Here is a 17,590-nt window from a genome sequence, read left to right on the forward strand (position 1 = left end):
CCTTTAAGACCCCAGATGCTATATCTTGCAATAGCTGGGTACCATCAGCTTTCTTCACCACGTTTGTTTATGCAACCATTTTGTCTTCAGTGATCGTGTCGGAGAAGTGAGTATCACAGAGTGCCAGCTTATTATCAAACATCTCAATGTTAGGTGGTTTGGATCAGTGAGACAAGACATCAAAATTAAAGAGACCAATTAAATGATTATAATCTTTTAAGAAAAATATATCAAGGACTTGAGTTTATGCCAAGGCAATAGCAATGAAACAAATGACAGATAGGATAGCTTTTATGGAGGCAACAATGAGGGGGCTTTGGAACTGTCTTAGTTATCTAGAAAGTTCTCAGCATATGGACCATAGCTCAAGACATATGCTTCATTGTCAATTCTTTATCTCTCTATATTTATATTTCTCTCTCTCTCTCTCTTTTGGTGGAAATAGACCTTTCCTTCTCTGCTAATTTATCTCTGTTTTGAACTCTTCACTCTAATTAAATGAAATAGGCTAAATTATCACCTGCTTTTCATATCTGGAAACTAGTACTTAAAAAGGGTAAGCAACTCTCTCAAGCTATGAAGTGATGAAGATGGAATTCAAAACCACATGTTCCCAACACTGTGCACTTTTGTGGTCAATTAACCTTTCAAACCATTAATTTATTATTTTGTAATATAAGTATAATAATCTAGTAAAAGTATAAGAGAATAAATGACATCATATATTAATATCATTTATATGAATATAGTAGATATTAAAATAACATTAAATAATTTTTCATGTTTGGAGTAGTGAAGATTTAAAATGTTGCAGGAAAATCTGTGTCGATAATTACAGGTCCAGGTTTTCAAACATTCATTTGTTTTTATGCTCTCTATGTTGTTTCATTGAAGATTCTATAAGATAAGTTAAAAAATATTTCTCCTTATTTCTATAGCTTATTAGAAATATAATTGAAATGCAAATTGTGTGTATTTACAGTGTACAATGTAATACAATTTTATACTTGTATGTACACATATATATACATATGCAACTATCCCCGCAAGGAAGATGCTGAACATATCCATAACTCCATAAAAATAATCCTTGTACCACTCTATAGTCCTTAATCCTTCCATACTTCCATGAATGTACAAATATTATTTCTCTCAATAGAAACTAATTCATATTTTCTATAATATCCAATAAATAAAGTCACACCATAATATGTGCTATCTTTGACTAGATTGTTTCATTCAATTCTTTTAATATTCAGTTATTTTGAGAATATCAACTGTTCATTCTGAACTGTTATTGCTGAGTGTATTGGTTGTATATATACAGAACATAGAGAATTATATGCCAGTAAAACTATTGAACAAAGGTAAGTAATAAACTAATTTCTATATAAAAATTTATTGTCACATAATTCATACATCATGAAATTCAGTAATTCAATCATATTAAGAAGAGCTATACAATCATCACCATAATCAATTTTAGAATATTTTCTTTTCTTATACTTACTTTTATTATCTGACTTTCCTCCAACTTCTCCTGCCATACCCCCAAGAAATCATGAATCCAATTACTATATCTATAGATTTACTTGTCTAGAATTTCATATACAGAAAAATATGCAAAACCCAACAACAACAGCAAAGTAAAGCAGAAAAAAAATCAATCAAAACGAAAGTAGAAAATGTTAAAAAGTACAACAAATTTTAAAAGGGCCAAAAGGGAGATCGAATGATAAGATTTTAAATTTTAACCTAACTAGATCTGTAATAATCCACTTTCCAACTCACTCTGCATGGTAGCAAGGTTACTCATATCCCTGGTCTGTGGTCAGAGAGGATCCATCAGAGCCTTAATCCTTGTGTAATTTGTCTGTTGTTTTTTTTTTAACTGAAACAACTTTTAAATGGGTCAAAAGGGAGATCAAATGATAAGATATGACATTTCAAACCTAGCTACATCTGTCATAACTTTATGCATATTCCTTTACTGTAACCTGAGGGAATTCACTGGACATTTAATCCATGTTCAGATCCTGCAAATAGATTTGGGACTTTTGCTGTCATCCATAGCTTCCTACAAACCAGATGTTCACAATTTAAGCTGTGATACCATTCCCTCTTTCAGATTTGGATTTTATTACTTACAATCCTTGGATTGCACAGGGCGGTGTGCTTCTTCCATGTGAACTTAGTTGATACCACACTGAGATGGCTGCTTGTTTGAAAATAAGCCTTTATGACCTCAGATGCTATTTTTCTGATAGCCAGGGACCATGTAGATTCTTTGTCATACTTTGCTATAGCACCCGTATCTTCAGTGATCTCTGTCATGGGGGCAAGCATCAAGCAGGGCCATGTCATAAGAACTAATTGTCCTTAGATTGGAATAGAGTTAAGTGCAAGCCCAAAATCCATTCATATATCTATGGTTGACATAGGTTTCTGGTTCATTTTAGAGACATCAATTTTTAATAATCTCCCTGGGGAACAAGGTAATTTTATTCATATTCATTAATTCAGCCAATGGTATAGAATTTAAAATACTGTTGATAAAAGGAAATTATGCAATATAGGCTAGGTGGAACTGCAATACATGAATTGTTGACTTGTATAGATTAAAATTTTAAGTGATTGAATATTATTTAGACCAACAATAGGGCAAAACTTTCAATAATATTCATTTGCATTGGCAGATCCATGCATACCAGATTAACACCTCATAGTTAAACAAGGAGGGCATTGCAAAGTAAATAAATGGTAGTCCAGGGTCACCCTCAATGCAAGAGATCTGAATCCAAGTCCAACGGCTGCCAGTTACTGTTTCTTTTCACACTAGAAAATTGCAGCTTAAGTCCAAGGTTATAGGTGAGTGAAATAAAGCCCAGTTCACTTAGGGGGGTTTCCACAAGGAGTCCTTTTGGTGTGGCCTATGAAGGTTGACGTCTGCTTCAAAAGAACAGAGTCTAAAGCTCTAATAGTCTAGACCACACAGCCTGGGTCACTAGGGACTTCATAAAAACTAGGTAAAAAGTGTCCCAAATAGAGTACAAGGCATATTCTTTCCTTCAGTTCTATATAAGTATTGCTAAAAAATGTTTTCCAATGGGAAGTTACTCCTCTCCATTTTCCTCCCAAAAGAAATGTAATTGCCTTCCCTGAGATATACATACCCTTCACCCCCAACCTTGACTTGAATTTCCAGTATGGTTCACTTATCACTCTGGTAGGAATGTTTGTTGGTTTGGGGTGACCTTATCACAATTCTGTGTGGCAGCAACGGCATTGTATCTTCCCACCCCTTGATCTTGAACAACTGACCCCAGCTGAGATAAGGTCTCCTCTGTCAAAGTGGTCTTTCATAAGATCATATATAAGGAGCGATATAAGTTTATGGACACTCGCCAGGCTCTCCACCTCATTGCTTGGCAGACTGGATGGTCAGAGTGCATGACCTGGGAACTGAAGTCTACCTTCATCCTAGTGTTTTTTTCTTTTTTTTAAAAAGGTATCAGCAAGCTAACTTTATTCACAGGCAATGGAGACTCCATGCAAGTTTTTAAAATCACCTTTTTTTAACTTCAAGCTTTTTGTGCATTATAAGAAAATTGAAAAGCAAGGAGCAAAAAGCAAAGAACACAAAAGGCATCCAGAATCATTTTGATTTCCTTATAGTAGTGGATTAAGGCAATATGTGTCCTTTTGTAATTGACTAACTTCACTCAGCGTAATGGTTTCCACGTTCTTCCACTGCATGAGGTTTTCATCACTGTTTTTTAAGGATTCATAGTATTCCATATTGTGCATGTACCACAGTATTTTTATAAATTCTTCTACTGATTGGAATCTGGGCTGTTTTCAGCTTCTTGTTATTGTGAATGGCGCTAAAATGAAAATGAGCAAGTACACATGTTTTCATGTTCTGTCTTGAATTTCTTTGGACCATATGCCCAGCAAAGGTATTGCTAGATTTGGTATTTCTATTGCTAGTTGTTTTAGGTATTGCCATGTAGCTTTCTGCAATGGTCACATATATTTACATGTATGAGTGTTCCGATCTTGTGCATTCTCCAACATTTGTTGTTCTTTGGTTTTCTGGCTATCATTGTGGGCATAAAATCACATCTCATCATTATTTTGATTTGCATTTCCTGGATGGCTAGTGATCTTAAGCATTCCATGTTTTTGTTACTCATGTGAAAGTTAGCTTTTGTGAATTGTTTGTTCATGTCCTTTGTCCACTTTTTAATTGGGATTTTTTCTTAAAGAAGCGTGGTAAAGCTCTGTAGATTTCAGTAGTTACTCCCTTGTCTTTTGGGTTTTTGCAAAAGACTTTTTCCCAATCCATGGGTTCTCATTTTGATCTTCTGATGAAGTTCTTTGATATGCATAAGTATTTTATTTTTAATATATCCCAATTATCTATTTTGCCTTCCACTGTGTGTGCTTCCTTTATTATATTTGGTAGTCTGTGTGTGCCCTGAACTAGATCCCTTAACTTTGTCCCAATTTTCTCACTGATGAGCCTGATAGCTCTGCGGTTTGCATTTAGGTCTCTAATCCATCTTGAGTTGCTTTTTTTTTGGACATGCAGTGAGTTATGGGTCCTGTTTCATTCATCTGCCAATGCCTATCCCATTTTCTAGTACCATTTATTGAAAAAAGGTGCCTCTCTCCCATTTAATGGATTTTGGTCCTTTGTTAAAAAAATCTGTTTTCTGTAGGTGGTTGTTTTTATTTCTGGAATTTCTATCCTGTTCATATTGGTCTATGTATCTATCATTATATTAGTATCAGGCTATTTTGACTACTGTTACTGTGTTTTGACCAAGACAGCATATTTGGTCCTGTATGTATGTATGTATGTATGTATGTATGTATGTATGTATTTTTAGAAGTACTTTGCTTATCCTGACCCTCCTCCATCTCCATGTGAACTTGGTAATTAGTTTTTCCTTTTCTTAAAAGAATGAGGTTGGAATTTGGATCAGGATTGCATTGTATTTGTAGATTGCTTTAAGTAGTATTGGCATTCCCACAATATTAATCCTTCCTATCCATGAACATGAGCTAGACTTCCATTTGTGGAGGTCTCTTCTGGTTTCCTGCAGTAATGTTCTATAGCTTTCTTTGTACGGGTCTTTTGTTCCTTTGGTTAGGTTTATTTCTAATTATTTAATATTTAGTGTGACTATGATAAATGGTATTGTTTTCTTGATGTCTCTTTCAGACCTCCCTGCCCTGGCATACGCAACCTGCTTGATTTCTGCTTGTATCCTGCTACTTTAATAAACCCCTCAATTGTCTTCCACAATCTCTTTGAGGAGTCCTTGGAGTTTTCTCTACAAAATCACATCACCTGCAAATAGTGAGAGCTTCACTTCTTTGCCTAATGGAATTTCTTTTTGTTGCCTCATGATTCTGCTTAAGAACCGCTTGTTAATGGCAAAGGGGAGTCTGTCAGCAGGCAGTGATGCTTTCCCATTTGAAGAAACTTGGGTCTACTTATCTTTAAGACAGGATTTTTACTGCTTGGAAGTGCAGAATATCTCTCCTAGTGTAACTTCTCTGATAGTTGCTGAGGAAGTATTAATTTATGTTTTGAGGGACATTTATGTCTAGTTTTTAACTTTATTATGAATAAATTGACCATGAACATTTGTTTATTCACTACGTGGGTCATAGCTGACCCATTAAGAAATGGCTAAACTGTTTTCAAAGTTATTGTAGCATTCTACATTTCCATCAGCAAAGGATAAGCATTCCAGTTCATCTCAATCATTGTTAACACTTTAATGGGCAGGGTTTTAAAATTGTATCCAATCTAAATGTGTATAATAAATTATTTTTTTAGTCTTCATTTATACTTTTCAATAGAAAGTGATATTGAGCTTTCTTTCATGTACCTATTGCCACTCATATATCTGAATTGATGAAGTATAATTGCCAGTTTTTTTCTATCAAGTTGCTTTCTTACTATTGAGTTGTAAGAATGCTTTTTATATCATGAATACAAGTTTTTTTAAATCAGTTCTATATTTTGAAAATATTTTCACCTAATCTTCAACTTATTTTTTTTATTTCTATCAGAGTGTCTCGGGAGTGTAAAAGCTTTTAACCTTAATAATGCCTAAATTCTGACAATGCTTCAAAGCTCATAGAAGCAGCAGTCAAGAGTTCAAAAGATATATTACATTAGGTAAATCTGCTGCACAAGACCTTTTTAGAGTATTGAAAATCCAAGATGTTACTTTGAGGACTGATGTGCACCTACCTGACTCAAGCCGTAGTGTTCTCTATCGCCTCCTATGCATGGGAAGTTGGACACTGAATCAGGAAGACTGAAGAAGAATTGATGCATGTGAATTACAATGCTGGAGAAGAATACTGGAAGTACCATGGGCTGCTAAAAGGACAAACTCATCTGAATTGGAACAAGTATAATCAGAGTGTTTCTCAGAGGAAAGGAGAGGAAGATTTCATTTTACATATTTTGGGTATATTGTCAGGAGAGAACAGTCCCTGGACAAGGACATCATGTTTGGTGAAGTGGAGGAGCATTGAAAAGAAGGAAGGCCCTAAACGAGATGGACTGACACAGTGGCGGCACTAATGGGCTTAGGCAAAGGAACAGTTGTAAGGATGGCACAGGACCATGCAGTGGTTCATCCTCTTGTGCATAGGTTCGCTATAGGTTGGAGCCAACACGATAGCACCTAAAGGAAATAGCAAAATTTAATTTATTGATTTTTCTGTTATACCTCTTGAATTTAAAATCTCATTAAAAAATCCTTGCTAACCACAAGGCCACTAGAATTTATTTTTCCAGTTTTCCTCAAAAAAATTATATTAGTTCTTATATTAAGGTTATTGACGTCTTTCTTGGTCTTTCTTTATATAGTGTAATGTAGCAATCAAAGTGCATTTCTTTGTACATCTCAAAATTCACTGCTACTGAGTTGATTCTGACTCATAGTGAGCCTATCAAACTGCCCCTGTGGACTTCTTAGACTGTAACTCTTTATGGTAATAGAAGTATAGTCTTTCTCCCACAGAGTGGCTGGTAGCTTTGAACTGCTGATCTTGAGGTTAGCAACCCAAGATATAACCCTTATGCCACCAGGGCTCCTTTGTACATAGCCATCTAATTATTCTAGTATCAAAATCATTTGTTTCAAAGATTATCCTTTGTCCATTAAATGTCCTTGTAATCTTTGATAGATACAGTAAACCAGCAGTTCTCAACATGTGGGTCATGACCCAATTGGTGGTTGAAAGACCCTTTCACAGGGGTTGCCTAAGGCCATCGGAAAACATATTTCCAATGGTCTTGGGAACTGAGACACCACTCCTCTCTCCGTCTCCAGGCAGGTCTGCCCACATGCAGATACGCCCACATATGAGTACCCAGTGTGGTGGCATCATTGCGCCAACCCCTTCACATACACCCCATACAAATATAGGTGTATGTGACAGGGTTGGTGCCATAATGTATTTATGCAGACCAGTCACACGTGTAGAGAGCAGTTACTGTGTAGAAAGCAGTTGCTGTGTTGAAAGCAATTACTCTGTTAAAAGCAGTTACTGTGTTGAAAGAAGCAGTATTGGATGTAAAACGACACTTCATGAATTATAATTACTGGGTAATGTAAAATCATCAACTACAGTAATATATATATCTGTACCATGGGAACTTAATCTGGATGCTGATCCGTCTTTTTATATTCAGCTGTAGTCGATGTGAATACTGCCCCCTTGTGATAGTAGCAGGTATGTAAAAGAACAACACAGAATGGTAAATCATAGGAAACTTTAATGAACTATATTAACTGAATTATGCCATGTATCATCTTTTGTATTATTAAAACTATTGTTATATATTATTTTCACTAGCAAACCATCCCATGACAATGGATTGTGTAGAGAAGAACGCTAAAAAAGGAAAAAATAGTGAATTTTTACAGTACAGTTTTACCTCCATAATTACAGCAGGAATTGAGAAACCACAATGTGTTATTTTCTGTGAGGTTCTATCAGCCGAATCTATGAAGCCAAACAAACTGAAACACCATGTTGATAGCAAGCATCTGAGCTTTGCCGGCAAGGATACCGACTATTTTAGAAGCAAAGCTGATGGACTCAAGAAAGCCAGACTCGACGCTGGTGGCAAGTACCACAAACAAAGCGTAGCAGCCATTGAAGCTTCATATTTAGTGGCACTCAAAATCGCCAGAACTGTGAAACCTCACAGCATTGCTGAGGATTTACTGTTGCCAGCAGCCAAAGACATTGTTCGAGTTATGATTGGCGACGAATTTGTTACAAAATTGAGTGCAATTTCCTTACCTAATGACACTTCTCACAGAAGAATAGATGGCACGTCTGCTGATATTCTTGATCAGGTAATCCAGGTAATCCACTTCCAATATTTAGCATCCAGCTTGATGAATCTACAAATGTTGCAAATGGTTCACAGTTATTGGATTACATGAGTTATATTAATGATGGTGAATTTAAAAATGTTTCTTTTTTGCAAACCTCTTGAAACAACAACTACTGCACGTAATGTATTTGACACAGTTGGTTCATTTCTGAAGGAGAATAAGATCTCTTGGGAAAAGGTTTATGGTGTTTGCACAGATGGTGCTCCAGCTATGCTAGGATGTTTGTTTGGATTTCAATGTTTGGTACTGAATGAGTCACCAAAAGTCATTGGAACTCACTGTATGATTCATAGGCAAATATTAGTAATGAAGACACTGCAACAAGAGTTACAAAAAGTAATGAAAAGCTTCATAAGTTCTGTCAATTTTGTAAAGGCGAGCACCTTAAGCAGTCAACTGCTTTCACAATTGCACAGCGAGTTGGATGCACCGAATAATGCTCTATTTCACCCTGAAGTGAGATGGTTGTTGCAGAGGAAGGGTTTTAAAACGTGTTTTTGAGCTTCGTGGTGAATTCAAAACATTTTTAATCAGAAAGCAAGACCGCAGTTTGAAGCACTTTTCGGTTCCAAGTAAGCAGAAACTAGCTTACTTGGTTGCCATCTTTGCCATCTTGAATGAGTTAAGTTTATCACTTCAAGGACCAATGCAACATACCTCAACTTGTCTGAAGAGATCCAATCATTGTCAATGAAACTTTAACTCTGGCAAAAAAAATTTGGATGAAAATAAATTTTACATGTTGCCTCCCTTATCTGCTTTCTTTGAGGAACATGACACTGAACCAGACAATAGGATTACTATGATAATTTCTGTGGAAGAACACTTGCACATGTTTGCAGACAAAATTTCATCATACTTTCCAAATCCAGCTGACACCCATTAGCACTTGCCAGAAGCCCATTCACAGTCAGAGTTGAAGATGTTCCTGAGACAGCACAAGAGGAGTTCATTGAACTTATTAACAGCGATGCAGCGAGAACTGGTTTCTCTACAATGCCAGTTACAAAATTCTGGATCACGGGTTTGCAGTCATAACCTGTTCTGTCAGAGACTGTGTTGTGCCGTCTTCTTCCATTTCCAACAACATATCTTTGTGAAACAGGGTTTTCCAGCTTGTTGGCTATCAAGTCTAAATACAGAAGTAGACTCGTTGTGGAAGATGATCTTTGTTGTGCTCTTGCAAAGACTGCCTCACGAATTTCTGATCTGGTGAGAAAGAAGCTATCTCAACGTTCGCACCCACATTGGCTTTTTACACATACTGTTACAAAATGTAGCAATGTAGTTTACTGTTGTTATATTAAGTCTATTACTCATGATACACCGTGTTTCAAGACAAAATTTCATTGATTTCTAATTAGAAATAAATATTTCACAATATATAATTGCATATTGTTTTGTGATTCATCACTATGCATTAATTATGTTCAATTTTTAACAATGAAAACATCCTGCATATCAGATATTTACATTATGATTCATAACAGTAGCAAAATGACACTTATGAAGTAGAAACAAAAATAATTTTATGTTTGGGGTCACCACAACATGAGGAACACTATTAAAGGTCATGGCATTAGAAAGTTGAGAACCACTGCAGTAAGCCATAACTATCTCCTGAAGAAGACCATAGTGTCTTACTTACTACAGTTATATAATAGACAGTAACAGAATGAAAGAATTATTTTTTGCTTCCTGTAGAAATCCTAGAAATCTCTTCCATTCCCCATCCCATCTCTTCTTAGGGTTCACTGTCCTGTGCTTTCTTATGTTCAATGTCTGGATACTGTTCTTTCATATGCATAGTCCAGTGTTTTATTGTTTCAGGTGTATGAGAAGTAAATATGATTTCTGTTTTTCATGTTTGTTGGAAGTAAAAGTCTCAAAAATTTCCCTTTTGACCTAGTAACTTTGTGAAGTGTGTTGACCATTGATCATTACATTTCAAACTCTACTGTCTGCTTGTAAGCAGTGGGGGTGAATGATAAGCTGTGTTTGCATGCAGCATTGTGTTTCCTGACTCTTATGGTCCTGATGCTTCCAGTTGGTAACATTTACTTTAGGATCTAAGTATGGATCTTGATCAGATCAATGAGAATCTGCTTATGTGGCATGACATTGTCATTTTAAAGATACATGAGTATCTTCTGCTCAGTGTGACAGAGGTAGATAACAGGTACCAAGCGTAATAGGAGATTGTTATTAGCTGCCATCAAGTTACCACAGAATTCTTGGTGATCTCACGTGTAAAGAAACAGACAAAACAGTTTTGAGCTATTCCAATGATTGATCTTTATTGCCAGATTTTCAGAATATATTAATACTCTAATGGTTACTTTAATATTGTCAAAAATACATTGCCATTTTTTTAACTTTGTGTTAAGTGTAGGGTAGAATGTAGGATTTCTGTCTCCCAAGGGACTTAATGGATTTATTACAGTTAATTGTATAGATTATAAGTAGAATAATGATTTTTTTGGAGAAAAATAATTAGGTATTTAAGAACTAGATGGAATTGCATTAATAGTTAAAATATTTCTTCTACTTCTGTGTGGTTCCTTGGCATTCCTTTAATGGTATGCAATTCCATATTATTAGACTATTTTCTCCTTAAAATAAAAAGAGCGACCATTTTCTTTTTATGTTTATCTTACATATTTTAATCAAGGAGAAGAAATACAATTTTTCTCACAGCACAAAGTTCATGCAGACTTAAATCTATGTGCTTAGAATTCTAATCTAATTTGACATTCCAGAATTATGAAGGAGATGGAGCTGCTACACCCCATGACATCACTTTCTTACAGAACCCTTAAAGGCGAACGTGGAAGTTTGCTCTTCTAAAAGCAATTCAAGTCTCAATCAATTAACAACAGCTAAGAGCAACAGCCCCTTATTATGCTTGCCAACCCCTTTTCCTCCCTCTTATATGGAGTAGTGTATACCCACATCTTTTCAAACATCTACTTCTTTGGCAGAAATGCAGATCTTCCTTACTCAAAAACTCCAAATTCACTGCCACTGCATCGATTATGACTCATAGTACCCTGTAGAACAGGGTCAAATTTCCCCTGCATGTTTCCAGAAGGATAGCTCTTTATGCTAACCTTAACATTAGTAATGCAACATTTTAACCGCTACACAACCTGGGCTCCTCTCTTAATCTGACAGAGATTCATATTTTGGTATTAATGGCAATCTCTTATTATCTAATATGTCCACAAATCAAACCTAAGGAAACCATTATTGTTTCCAATCCAGTACTTTAGGGTGACAATATAGGATTGTGTTGTCTTTTTCCTTGGATTTCAATCCATATTTGAAGAAGAGACAAACCAACCAACAAATTCATATCTTACTCTAGCCCTAAATAATCTATTTATACTTAGAACTATGTCTTAAGACTTTCTTTTTTTAAAATTTTATTTATTTATTTATTTTTTTTTCCTAATTATTTTATTAGGGGCTCATACACCCCTTATCACAATCCATACACACATCAATTGTGTAAAGCAGATTTGTACGTTCATTGCCCTCATCGTTCTCAAAACATTTCCTCTCCACTTAAGCCCCCAGCATTAGGTCCTCATTTTCCCCCTCCCTCCCCGCTCCCCCCTCCCTCATGAGCCCTTGATAATTTATAAATTATTACTTTGTCATATCTTGCCCTGTCCGACGTCTCCCTTCACCCGTTTTTCTGTTTTCCGTCCCCCAGGGAGGAGGTCACATATAGTTCCTTGTAATCGGTTCCCTCTTTCCAACCCACTCTCCGTCTAACCTCCCAGTATCACCACTCACACCACTAGTCCTGTAGGGATCATCTGCCCTGGATTCCCTGTATTTCCAGTTCCTATCTGTGCCAGTGTACATCCTCTGGTCTAGCCAGACTTGCAAGGTAGAATTCGTATCATGATAGTGGGAACGGGGAGGAAACAGTTAGGAACTAGAGGAAAGTTGTATTTTTCATCGTTGCTACATGGCACCCTGACTGGCTCGTCTCCTCCCTGAGACCCGTCTACAAGGGGATCTCCAGTGGCCTGCTAATTCTTAATGAAAACCATGCAGAGAAGTAGAGCCATTCAGAGGCTGCCATTGCATTTGAGTTAAAACCGGAGATCTCCACACTATTGACAATTCTGACAGCTAGAGCAGCAATCACCTCATCATAGCTCTCCGTTGTGCCTTTCCTGGTTTTTGGAATCATCCTGTCTAAATCTTTATCAGATGAGCACTTTTCCTTGGCAAGTATATTAAAGATCTTCAACTTGTTTTATTTCTGAACTGTTGTCCTTTGCCCTCCCATGCCATTTCTCACATGTCCGACTATGAGAATATTAGGAGAATATTAGTTAAAAATACAGTTTTAGAGAGTAAAGCTTTTTGGCCTTCCCCCTGTCCTATCCTCTCCCAAATATCAGTGTTTCCTCTAAAGAGACCACTCTGGGCATTTATTAATTTACTGAAACTAGTTCATGGTCTTGCAAATTGGAACAATTGTTTGTACATGTTGATTGTGATGCTACAAGGCTAATAGCCTTCATTCAGCAGAAATATTGTTTTCTTTGGCTTTGGTTCATTCAGAATAATCAGGAACTTAGAGTTGTTACCCACCCTGGGTAATCCTTGCAGACCTCTCATAAATCCCAACCAAATACTGAAATCACGGCTCTTGAAGATTAATGGTAGGCCTTGGTTCCCTGATATATGCTGAGAGCTGTGAAAAGGTGGATTTCACTCCTGCTTCAAAATTTCTACTTCCAGTTCTCTGGCAAACCTTGTAATAGGGTGCATTCTATATTCTAAAAGCAGCAGTAGCAGATGGGATATAGGCCTGTAGAGGGAACCACCTGCATATGGGATGTACACACCTGCCTGGTGTGTAGAGTCCCTGTGTCATGCAAATAGTGACTGTGCTTAAATATTAATGTAAAGGTTGGAGGTCAGGCCCTCCTAGAAATATTTCAGAAAAAAAGGTTTGATGTCCATTTCTGAAAAAGTATTTACTGAAAACTCAATTTTACTTTGACACATGTGAGGTGGCCACAAGTGGGAACTGATTATACAATAACTGATAAAGTTGGCATGCAAAGCTCTAAAGAACGAGCCCAGTGGCACAGAAGCTGAGCCCCACTAACAGAAGGGTGAGGTTTGAATCCACCTGATGCTGTGTATGGCGGCGAGGAGGAAATGGGTCTGACCATCTGCTTCTGTAAAGAATACAGCTTTGGGAACCTCGTGGGACAGTCCTTCTGGGCCTCTCTGATGGTTTTCAAGTCTAAATCAACTCAACAGTAATGGATATGGTTTTAAAAAGTCATAAGGAGTTTGCATTCAGTCTTGTAATTTATAAATTCGCACTTTTTTAGCCTGTTCAATTCTTTGCCCTTCAACACATATGGCTCCTTTGTTATCACCTCCAGATAGATTAAGAACAAAAGAAAGATGCTTAGATATAAAGAAACCCTGGTAAAAGTGAGAGAGAGAGAAAAACTTTAATTGGTTATTTAGTGGACAGGAAAGCCAATCAACACAAATGTATGAAAGCTGAATGGATAGATCGTCTCTTCTAGGATTCATTTTGCCTTTGTTTTCTAGCATCTTTATCAGTTCTTGTAACTTAAAGGGAGCCTCCTCTACATTTCATCTTTCCTGAGTTGGGGGAAAAAAGGAGTGCTTACTCACCAAAGGATGAAAAAATAGTTTTCTTCTACATCACATATTTCTCTGAGAAAGTATAAGCCTTATATATTCATTTTTGAAGGACTATAAAATAATAATAACAGTAGTAGTTATTAAAATAACAATAATGATCATCATCATGGAACCAATTGAAAACATTTACTATGCACTATGTATTGTTCTTTTGTTATTTATTTCTTCTTTTCTTCCATTGTCTTTGAGATATAATTTGCATTCATTAAAACTCACCCATTGAAAGTTCAATGACTTCTAGAATATTTAGTTTTCTTTTATTTACAAAATATTCATTTAAATTTTTCCCCATGAGATGATATACACCTGATTAAAAAATAATAACTCATCTAATGTTATACAGTTGTAGGTAGTAAGGCTGATATTTGAACTCCAACAGCCATACTTTTTTTGGTAAGGATAAAACAATAGTAATATAAAGATAAAACTACAAACAATGAGTAAGAAAGAAAGGATCGCCATCAATATTTTAAAAACCAGGCAAGATATTTTTGTCATGGAACAAGCAAAAGATTTTTGCACCTAAAAAATATTCAGGTTGGATCTACACAGAGGTCAACTGACAAGTATCAAGTTTGATCCAGCATAATCAGGATTACAATGTTTTATGTTGGATAGTAAGGGTGTTCCAGACTTTTGCCTGTGGCTGGAGGGGATCTGCCAGTGGCTTAATGTGGCTAGATATTCTGCAGATGAGTTTTGGGCTCCTTTTGTCCTCCATGGCCTTCCACCAATTGGGTGTTCACAATTTAAACTCTCATATTTCTCCCTTCTTCATATTTTAATTTTGTTATTGTTATATTTGGATCACACTAGCTGGTGTGAATCTTGTATGTAGACTTAGTTTATTCCTCAGATGGCTTCTTGTTTGAATAAAAGCCTTTAAAACCCCGGACACTGTTCTGAATGACAGCTGGGTACCATCTGCTCTCTTAACCACACTTTTCTGTAGCACCCTTACAATCAGTGATCATTTCTTGAAGGTGAGTATCCATCAGAGCCATGTTATCAGAGATAACTGTTCTTAAATTGTTGCTAAAGCTAAGTAGGATCCCAGAATCCATCTGCTTGTCCATGCAATATTCAAGACTGAAGTTTATTTCGGCAGTCGTATTATGACAAAATCAAACCCTGATAGGACCAACTACACCAGCACCAGTAACAAACTAACCAACCAACTAACAAACAAGCAAACAAGCAGAGAAAGAAAAAAAGAAAAAAAATGGGCAGGGGGAAGTAAAGGTAAGAAACAAAACTCATATATATTAGAACAAAACAAAACAAAAAATATTGTCAACCATCCCCCTGGAGTATAGTATCAGCTTTCCCAATGAAACAGCGCTCTGGACACTGTCAGTATAAGGCCTCTGTGGGAGTACAGATCCACCTTGAGCTGTACACCATGAGTTGTTGTTCTACACAATTCCATCTCCTGTCCTTTGAACTCTGTTTACCCTAACTATGGGGCTTAATGCCAGGGGTAAACTTCCTGGATCAATCCCTACCCAACATAGCAAAACATGTCATATCACTGCAAGGGCAACATCAAGGTACAAAATATATGGTGATTCTGGGTCCCTGCCATTGGATACCCCTGAGTCGGAGGTTACCCCCAAGGTCCAATGACTGCCACTTTCACAGTCCCAAGGCAGCCCCTCTCTGCTTCCTTTCCTATCTGAATACTCCAGTCCTCAGTCAAAGGGTGTAGGCAACTTTAATTCATTCAGCCAGATATCAATGTTAAGTCCTTCTGGTGTAGCCCTGGTGTTATACCATGCTGGTGATTGTCCAAGGTCATCATGCTGTTTAGTTCATGGCATGGTTCACCAAGGGCTGGGTAGAAATGTGTTCATAGATTCTGCCAGGACCATAAAACAGTGTCCATTGTCCCTCTAGATTCCCTGCATTGTTTAACACTTCTTCCCCATATGAGGTTACTTCTCCCCATTCACCCACCATACTCACCAACTGAACTATCAGAGTCTCCTCCAAAATGTAGATGCTCCCCTCCCTTGTTCTAAGCTTGGTTTTTAACAAGGATCTCCTGCCATTCCTATGGGGGAGCCCTTTGATTTGACCCAGCCTTGTCTCGATGCTGTATATCCTCAAATCGATAGTCATCTCCCATTCCCCGCTCTTGGGGATGTGACCCCGGCAATGGGAGCTCTCCTCCTTCAAGTGGGCTCTTGTAAAGTGTGTAAGAGGGTGATTAGGTTTGGTTCATAGCTAGGACATAGCCTTCGCTTCTTTTTTCAGAAATTGGTTCCTAAGATTTTTTAATTGGTACTTTTTCCTTATAGTAGTGGACTCAGAAAGTACTTGACCCTTTGTGAGAGACTTACTTCACTCAGTCTAATGGTGCCCAGGTCTTCCCATGTCATGTGGTGTTTCATTCTTTCATCACTGTTTTTTAGGGACACATACTATTGCATTGCGCGAATGTACCATAGTTTCTTTATCCATTCTTCCACTGTTGGGCATTTGGTCTGCTTCCAGTTTCTTGCTATTGTGAGCTGTGCTACTATGAACGTGGGTGAGCAGACATCCACTCATGTTGTGTCTCTTATTTCTTTAGGTTACATAGCTAATGAGTGGTATTGTTAAGAGATTTCATTGTTATGAGATTTCAATTCCCAGTTGCTTTAAGTATCACCATATCATTTTCCACAGAGGCTGTATGTATTTACAGTCCACCAACAGTACACATGAGTTCCAATCTCTCCATTTCCTCTCAACCATTTGTTGTATTCTGTTTGTTTTTTAATTTGGGCTAGTATGGTGGGTGCAAAGTAACATCTCATTTTGGTTTTAATTTGCATCCCCTGATGCCTAGTTATCATGAGCATTTTTTCATGAGTTTGTTAGCCACATATATTTCATTTTTGGGGACTGTTCATGGCTTTTTCCCATTTCTTAATTGGGTGTCATTATTTTCTTATCAAACTGTTGTAGAGTTCTGTATATTTGGGTAATTAGCCTTTTAGATACATCATTAGTAAAACCAAATTTTTCCAATCTGTGTGCTCTTGTTTCACTCTCCTGATGAAGTCTTTTAATGGGCATAGACGATGTGATTTCAGCATGTCCCAGTCATCTGTCTTGTGTTCTGCTGAGTGTGACTCTTCCATTATACTTGTTAGTCTATATATGCCCTGCTATAGGGCCGTTAAGGTCGATCCAACCTTCTCATTGTTTATCCTGAGAACTTTGGGGGTTACATTAGGTCTTTTTAAAATCATTTTATTGGGAGCTCTTACAGCTCTTATAATAGTCCATACATCAATTATATCAAGCATATTTGTAAATAGGCTGCCATCGTCATTTCCAAAACATTTTCTACTTGAGCCCTTGGCATAAGCTCCTCTTTTTCAAACTCTCTCCCCAACCCTCCCACCCTTGTTATTATTATTTCATATCTTACACTGTCCATT

The 17,590-nt window shown here is 37.0% G+C and overlaps 1 protein-coding gene across 3 annotated transcripts in view; it reads left to right on the forward strand.

Moving 5' to 3' along the window:
- LRMDA (leucine rich melanocyte differentiation associated) overlaps positions 1-17,590 on the forward strand; it is a 1,590,166-nt gene that overhangs the window by 1,496,296 nt on the left and 76,280 nt on the right. The window lies entirely within an intron of this gene.

This window comes from Echinops telfairi, unplaced genomic scaffold (genome assembly GCF_000313985.2).
Source record: "Echinops telfairi isolate 266 unplaced genomic scaffold, ASM31398v2 ScPeMD7_70;HRSCAF=299, whole genome shotgun sequence".
Classification (NCBI taxonomy): Eukaryota; Metazoa; Chordata; class Mammalia; order Afrosoricida; family Tenrecidae; genus Echinops; species Echinops telfairi.